Here is a 7,298-nt window from a genome sequence, read left to right as displayed (position 1 = left end):
ATGGAGAAATATCACTGAATGTTGCGAAAAAACCTTTCCAGAAAAAAAAAGAAGAAGAAAAAAAAACGTATTTGGGGGCGTTCATAGTATTGCTTGTGAGTTTGGCGCGTACACTTTCTGGGTCATCAAAATGGCGATAGGCAACGTGCTTGTCGGACTCTAGTTTTTTTACGTCCACTTGCAACTTTTTTTCAGGCAATCAGATCACCTAAACAGAAGCCAGAAAGATGAGGGGTTGTGACGGCGGGCATTTTTCGGTAAACCGTTAGGTTTTCAACCGAAAACCCTAAGGTCTGTTACCCGTTTGAGCGCGATTTTTGGAGGTAAACATTTTGCATCAGAATTTACACTTTTTTCACCGATATCTCAAATCACCCCTACTTGTACATTTTTTGTAACTTCAAGTTTTGTGAGCGCTTGTGCTTGTGTTGCTTAAAGCAATAAAAAAAAAGATTCTTGATACGCACATTGCGCAAAAAAGAGTTTTAAAAAAGTTGTGTGTTTTTTGTGTATTTGTATATATCGCTCGTAAAACTATCTATCATAGCTATGTTATGATTGCGCGACCCACCCTTACAAAAATGAACAATGAGTTTCAATTGAGCTTCTAATGTGTTTTTATAGAGTCAAATGAAACTCATAAGAATCTCATCGTTAAATGAGTTTTATCATTACCCACTCCATATCTATTCTTTTGAATTTACTCATTACAAATTCAAGTGAGGTTTATCGTTACCCAATCAATGTCAATTCTTTTGAGTTTACTCATTACAAATTCAAGTGAGGTTTATCGTTACCCAATCAATATCAATTCTTTTGAGTTTACTCATTACAAATTCAAGTGAGGTTTATCGTTACCCAATCAATAGCGATTCTTTTGTGTTTACTCATTACACATTGAAATGAGTGTTATCAAAAAAAAAATCAATAAATCTACTCCCTACTGCATTGCACCCGAAGCAAATAGCGCGTCGGTGCTAGTTCTGATATACAGATTTATTTCCTGTGCTTAAAATAATAACTGTATTCACCCTCTTTTACTGTATGTCTTCAACGCGCCACAGTCTAGCGAAACCAAGATTTCGCGAAATCGGCCTGCTCACACGTGGAGTTTGACGCGCGAAACCTGTGACGTATTGACTCACGAGAATTTCGCCAAACCTTGTCTGCACCGGGAATATTAAGCGTCTCGCATCAAAATGATACGAAGTACGCACAGTGTGAAGAGACAGCCTGTTTTATTAATGCCACTCAATGAATTTCGTCAGATTCGGCTCAACGGGTTTACTAGTTCTGCCAAACCCGGGAAAAACCGCGAGATGATCTCGAAGCATTTCGGCCATTTTTGCACCGCTAATAAAGAGCGTTATCCCCAGTCACCATGTTTATATACAGTGCTTGCACCCGCCGCGACTGTTGACGAATCTGCACCGCGCCCCCAATCCGTACTGTAGGCGCCGTTAACACACCTGCAACCGAGCAGGACCAAGACTCGTCGCCCGTATGTCGCTCGACATGTTTGTTTTGTTTTCTTTCGGCTTCGGCTCGGATACGGAATCGGCCAAAAATCAGACTCCTCCAAAAGCTCGCTCCTCCTCGAAGGTCAGACGTCATAGCGAAGTCGAGCGGCCATTGGCAGCGTCCGCGTTTCTCCTTCGGGAGATTGACGGGCGTCGGTGAGGTTTCAGCGGAAAATTGCTCCAGAAGCGAGAAACACGCGACACTTTTTTCGAAGGCGCGCCACTTTTTCGGTTGCGTTCAGACGGGGAATTTGTTTCCCGAAACCTAGTTTCGCAACACAAGATTCGCCAACAAGATGCATCATGTGAACAGATCTATTTACGGCGCTTCTCTATCGCGATTTGGTCAGTTTCGGTTTCAGTATTGCAACTTTTACTGGTTTCGGTTTCATATTTTAAGGATCGCGTCTTCGACGCCCCATCGGTAGCGACACCAGTTCTGTATATTTTTCTTTTTCCGGCATGGTTTCGCGTTTCGCCATTTTTGCGACCGTTAGGTGTTTCGCCGTTTCGCGGTATGGAAATGCCTTTAGAAATGGAAATGTGCTAATTTAACAAGGTTTATCTATCTGTGAAGTTTTCTCTTGTGATGATTATGTTCAAGAAGAGCGCGGAAGGCCGACGACGCAACAGAACGAGCAGCTCAGCGCAGTTGGTAAGTGTACTTCTTTGTTTGCATTGTAGGCGTTGAACGAGAAGTGAACATTATGGAGTTTTAGAATAATCTCGTGGCTGCTGTGCATGCGCAGACCCAAAACAAGCTTCGGACTCGAGCTTTGGGGCCCGTTATTTTTCGATAATAGCGTGGGTACCTCAAAAGGCGGCGGGTCCATATCACAAGAGCGAATGACATTTTAGCGAACGGCGACATTTGAGCGAATGGTCATTTTAGCGAATAACGGGGGCGCGCGTTAACCCATCCGTCGCGCTGCGCTTTACGCCGCTTCGCGGCGACAGTCTGCGGCAACTCATTACAAAAATATGAACTCATTTGGCCCACCCGAAAACGCCGCTTCGCGGCGTCCGACTATTCGCTAAAGTGTCGTTCGATGAAACGTGGGCGTTCGCTAAAACGTCATTCGATCAAGTGAGTGCCTCCCCCGGCGACCGCGGTCGGTATGGTCGACGCGTATTGAAAACGCCACGGATCGCTGGATTCACAGCTCAAAGCTATCGAGGCGCGTGTACTTACGATCGCGGCAGACATGTAAGCATGCCTGGGTAGTGGATCGTCTGGGCATCGTAAGTACAACAGAGCAGCTTGGCAGCGACAAAAACAAAACATGCGGCATTGAGTGTAAAAAAACTACAAAAACGTTACTCTGGACAAAAAGCTTGTTTAATTTTCAAGATAAAACGTTCTAACTTTCAAATAAAAGCTGCCGCGACATCTTGGTGGCGTTTTAAGCGCGAGATGCTTGCGTTTGGGGGGGTCCCCTTCAGAGAAACGCTATTCTAAAACTCTTCGCCGCAATCCTCGCTATTTTGCCGTCCGTAACGCGCGGTAAAGTAGCGCCCGATATTCTAAAACTCCCTATTTTCTCGTTAAGCTAGAATGTTTTTTTTTTTTTCTTTTTTTAACTAGTTGGGTTTGCTTAATCTGTCCTAATGTTTGGATCTATGTGTAGCGTAATGAAAAGTTGCCACTCATTCTGTGTATGGTCCGAGAAAGTGTGGCTCATAGGAAGCGAGCAAGCCGGCCGTGTCGCGGCGGTCGCCTATTGTTCGCCGCGACCTGGCGGTAGCCGCCGCAGGAGCATCGGGCAGCAATGGCGACGAACAGCACGGCGGGCAGTGTCCCCGTCGTGATTACGACGGAATTTAAGGCAGTTACGAGTTCGGAAAGTTCCTTCGGAAGCCGGTGCCGCCGGCTCAGAATCATCGCGAAGTAATAGCAACGAACAGCACAGAGGACAGTGGTCGACTAAGAATCCGGAGAGCTTCTTCGGTAGCCGGTGCAGAATCATCGGGGGGAAGCAGTGGCGATTAGCAGCACAGCGGACAGTGTTTCCGGGGTGATTACGACGGGGTTTAAGGCGGTTACGAATCGAGAAAGCTTCTTCCGTGGTGCCAATATGACGAAGAGAAAACTGTTTCATGAATCTGGCCGCGTGTGCGACGTGAAGGAGGTCCGTTTCGACGGACAAGTGGATGTCACGGAGCGCTGTACTCTGCAAACAAAATTAAGCGCGCCCGCAAAAAAATTTTGTTGGCGTTGAGTGGACTGCGGTAATTATGTAAGTTTATTTCTAAATCAGCTTGACAATAACTGGGCGATTTTTTTTCGCGCCGTTCCGCGATTCTCTTTACTATCTTCCCGTAGGCTGATGGAAACATCCAACGGTAGGCTTAGGAGGGCGACCACATTCCGCTTCTCGATTCCGGTGAAGTATTTGCTGCATATTTTAGAGTTTGCCGTCGGTGTCGATGCTGTTCCATGGTCGCTAGAAAAAAAAAAAGTTAACTGTATTATTCGTCAGCAGCTTAAACAAAGCGCGAACTGGAAGGTAAGAAACGCCACTAACCTGTATGGACGCACAAGTCGAACCCAGGTCGCGCAGTACTCCGCCTCGTACGGCTTCGAAGGGACGATGTAGTACTTCGTGCCGTGCGCGATCTTGCCGACCACGCAGCAATTGTTGCGGCTTTCTTGGTGCGGAATAGCCATCTCAGAAATGACAGTGCTAACCCACTACAACGCACAACTAACGCAGCGACTGGCAGAAGATGCCCGATGCAACGGACCCGTTTGCCGCTAGGGGCGCCCTGGTCGGGGCTTGAATTAGATCCGCACGGTTCCTATGTCAACAGAGCACGTATTGAATTCCTAATGCTACTTTCAGTCCGTTGCTTTAGGAAATGTCTTATTGGTCTAGCAGTGTACTGATGTCTTTCAACTATAAATTGATTACATTGGCAATACTTTATTACATTTCCGAAGTTAGACTTCCTTGGAATTCGGTTCATGCAGAGACAATATTCCTTTTCAGTCAAAATGGTTGAAGAGGATATCCATCTTTTGTTTTGAAGTTATGGAAGTGGACTAAATTGTACTGTTAGGACAAACTTCGGTCCCCTGGCTTTCTAGAATTGAACTGGGTTTACATTTGTCGGTTAGAACTTTTGATTAAGCAGTTGTTCCTTTTGCCTCTTTTTTTTCTCTTTCATTTTGCAATTGTGATGTGATCAAGCCGAGGGCCGCAGTTATTCCCAAATGAAGCAGCAGCAGTGTGTTCCCAGCTTGCGTCACTTCGATTCATTTCAAGGCATGCCACGAAATGAATGCCCCTGTTCATACACCGTTGGAATTGAGACTGACTTCAAAATGCAGTTCGACACAGTGTTTAAGCGGTATGAAACGTCTGTTGAATGACCTATGCGGTTGTCACAGGTTCGTGGTTGGTCAACCCGAAACGCTTGTCTTCCTCTTCCCATTGGTTTGAAGCTCGGCCGGCATTATACTTTTTCATACTTAGCGTGCAACGCTGTCAAAGCTACTGGCGCGAGTGCGTGGCTTCATCTACGGTTTTGTTTGTGCGAGAAGGCGTGCAAATGATCAACAAGACCAAGCCCCACGCTCGCGCCAGTAGCTTTGACAGCGTTGCACCTTAAGTATGAAAAGGAGTATAGTCTCATCCGAGCTGAAGCCTTTGACGCTCAGGTAAACATGTGCGAGAATTGTAATTGACCCTGCCCCCAAACCACCTATAAACAGACCAAAATGACAAAAAAGACAAAATTTGTGACAGCGGTGTTCGAGAGAAACTGCAGACGTTTAATTACCCTGCCTGAAACTTTGCAAACATTTCAGTGTGGTTGCACCTGTGTGGGCGAGGTAAATCCACTATGAAAAGACCCTGAAGTGACGCCTTCAGGATGCCGAAAATAATTATGGTAAGTTGGAAATTAACCCACTAGTATACTTCCTAAATATTTGGGCCGGGTGTCGATTAAAATATTTTAACCCAGTTAATTTGTCACAAATTTTCAGGCATAATATCTTGAAAAGAATGGAACTGCAGATGTTCCAAACTGGCTGAGGTAAATCAGCCTTGAGGTGCACCAAGGTTTACACTGAACATACTTTTGTGTATTGTCCACGAGGTGTAGCTCTTGCAATGAAGTTTTATGTTGTAGTTTCTTCAATGTTTGAACTTTCAGCGTGCCAGCTGGGTAGTGTGTAAAGGTTTTTTTTTTATAGCGCAAGCAATATCTTAATCCTGGTGGCAGAAAGTTTCGGCTAGCAGTTGACATGGTTGGACAACGGTGTGCATGCTTGCTTTTTCTGAAGCGGCCAATGAAGCGAAATAACATGTGCGGATTGTTCATGCATTTAATTTTTTGTTTTTTGTTCGTTTCAGACTACATGTGCTCCCAGTACAAGGGGGTGGCCCTCCAGGCGCTGACGACCAGCATGTCATCTCTGCTGTGCTGTCGAGGGAAATTTAAAGGGTAAATATTGCAGCTGCAGTTTTTTCTATTCTATCCCTGCTACACTTCCTGCGAATTTCTGTCCATACTTGGTCTTTTTGTTTTCATAGTACTGTAAACTTTTGTTATTGTCCGTTGCAACTATAGAATAGCACAAGCCCCTCCCACAATTCCCTTTGCTCGCCATGATTGGCGGTGTCCTCTCGGTTCTCCTCCTCTCTAGTGTTTGCTTATTAAAAAGAGTGAAGGGCTTTGTGGGAGGGCCGTCTGCTATTCTAGAGTGGCAACAGAGTATAATGACCTCAGTTAATTTAACCATTTCGAAGAGTCCTAGCGGGCACCCATGCATTTTTATGGGAAGGACTCTGCATCATATTTTGAACCGAGAAAATGACCCCACAAACGGGAAAGCACGGGCTTTCTGCTACAAAATTAACGGAACCAAACTTTGTTTTCAAGATCAGACCGGAAAAAGTCGACTCCTGTCTTAAACGGCGAGTAACAGAAATCCTGTGCTAGTCTCGCCACGTTGGGAAGCTAATGCTATGACCCCCATCTTGATTTCTTTAATGCTTGTTATGGCTGTTTTCACATCTGGTATTTTCACTGTTCTTTGGCCAAAAGTGAGTGGCAGGTCACCATAGGTTTCCAGAAGAAAGTGGTCGCATATGCAGAAATTTCTAGCAAGTTCGTAGCGCAGTGGCACTTCGTCGCAACCGAGGAAAAACTATGGTATTGTTGGTGCAAAACATTAAGCCTCACGACTAGCAGCAACTTAATCATGGATATACTGCACCGTACGGCGTTTATTTGAGCTCTACTCCACTCAAAATATTACAGGGGCACTTAGGTATCCCTTTGTGGATTGAATGCGAAAGCATTGCCATTCCTAACGACACTTCCTTTTTTTTTTTCCTCTATTGTTAGGAATGGCAATGCTTTCGCATTCCATCCACGTATGTATAACTAAGTGCCCCTCTAATATTTGTATTACGTTACATAATACGCCGTCACACATCAGGACATATTTTTATGACCATCTTTCGGGCACATCAACGCCAATGCCGTCAAACATGATGAAAAAACAGCCTCAGATAAACAGGGACAAAAAACGGGTAAAGACATGCCATCTTTTGCTGTAATGGGACAAGCTTCTTTTTGAGGGGAGAGTAATGTCGCATTCCGAAGCGGCTGAGATAGCACAGCAGCTAGCATGCCCGGCTCTCACACAGCAGCACCGGGTTCAAATCTCAGCCGTGAAAGCACATTTTATTTTTTATTTTATTCCTCTGTTAAAGTTTGGTACAACTCGGATTTTTCGCTCCATGGACATATGATGCTTTGGCA

At 45.1% G+C, this 7,298-nt stretch overlaps 1 long non-coding RNA gene across 1 annotated transcript; it reads left to right on the top strand.

The window, feature by feature from the left end:
- The first annotated feature begins 1,964 nt into the window (after positions 1–1,964).
- On the top strand, positions 1,965–5,958 carry LOC120849357. The gene is made up of 3 exons (XR_005717912.2): positions 1,965–2,175; positions 5,332–5,414; positions 5,882–5,958. It is a non-coding gene; the product is annotated as an uncharacterized LOC120849357 (long non-coding RNA).
- Positions 5,959–7,298: the final 1,340 nt, after the last annotated feature.

Source organism: Ixodes scapularis, unplaced genomic scaffold (assembly GCF_016920785.2).
Source record: "Ixodes scapularis isolate PalLabHiFi unplaced genomic scaffold, ASM1692078v2 PGA_scaffold3__209_contigs__length_174095766, whole genome shotgun sequence".
Classification (NCBI taxonomy): Eukaryota; Metazoa; Arthropoda; class Arachnida; order Ixodida; family Ixodidae; genus Ixodes; species Ixodes scapularis.
The sequence above is the reverse complement of the archived record's forward strand: the minus strand, read 5'-3'. Positions and strand labels throughout refer to the sequence as shown.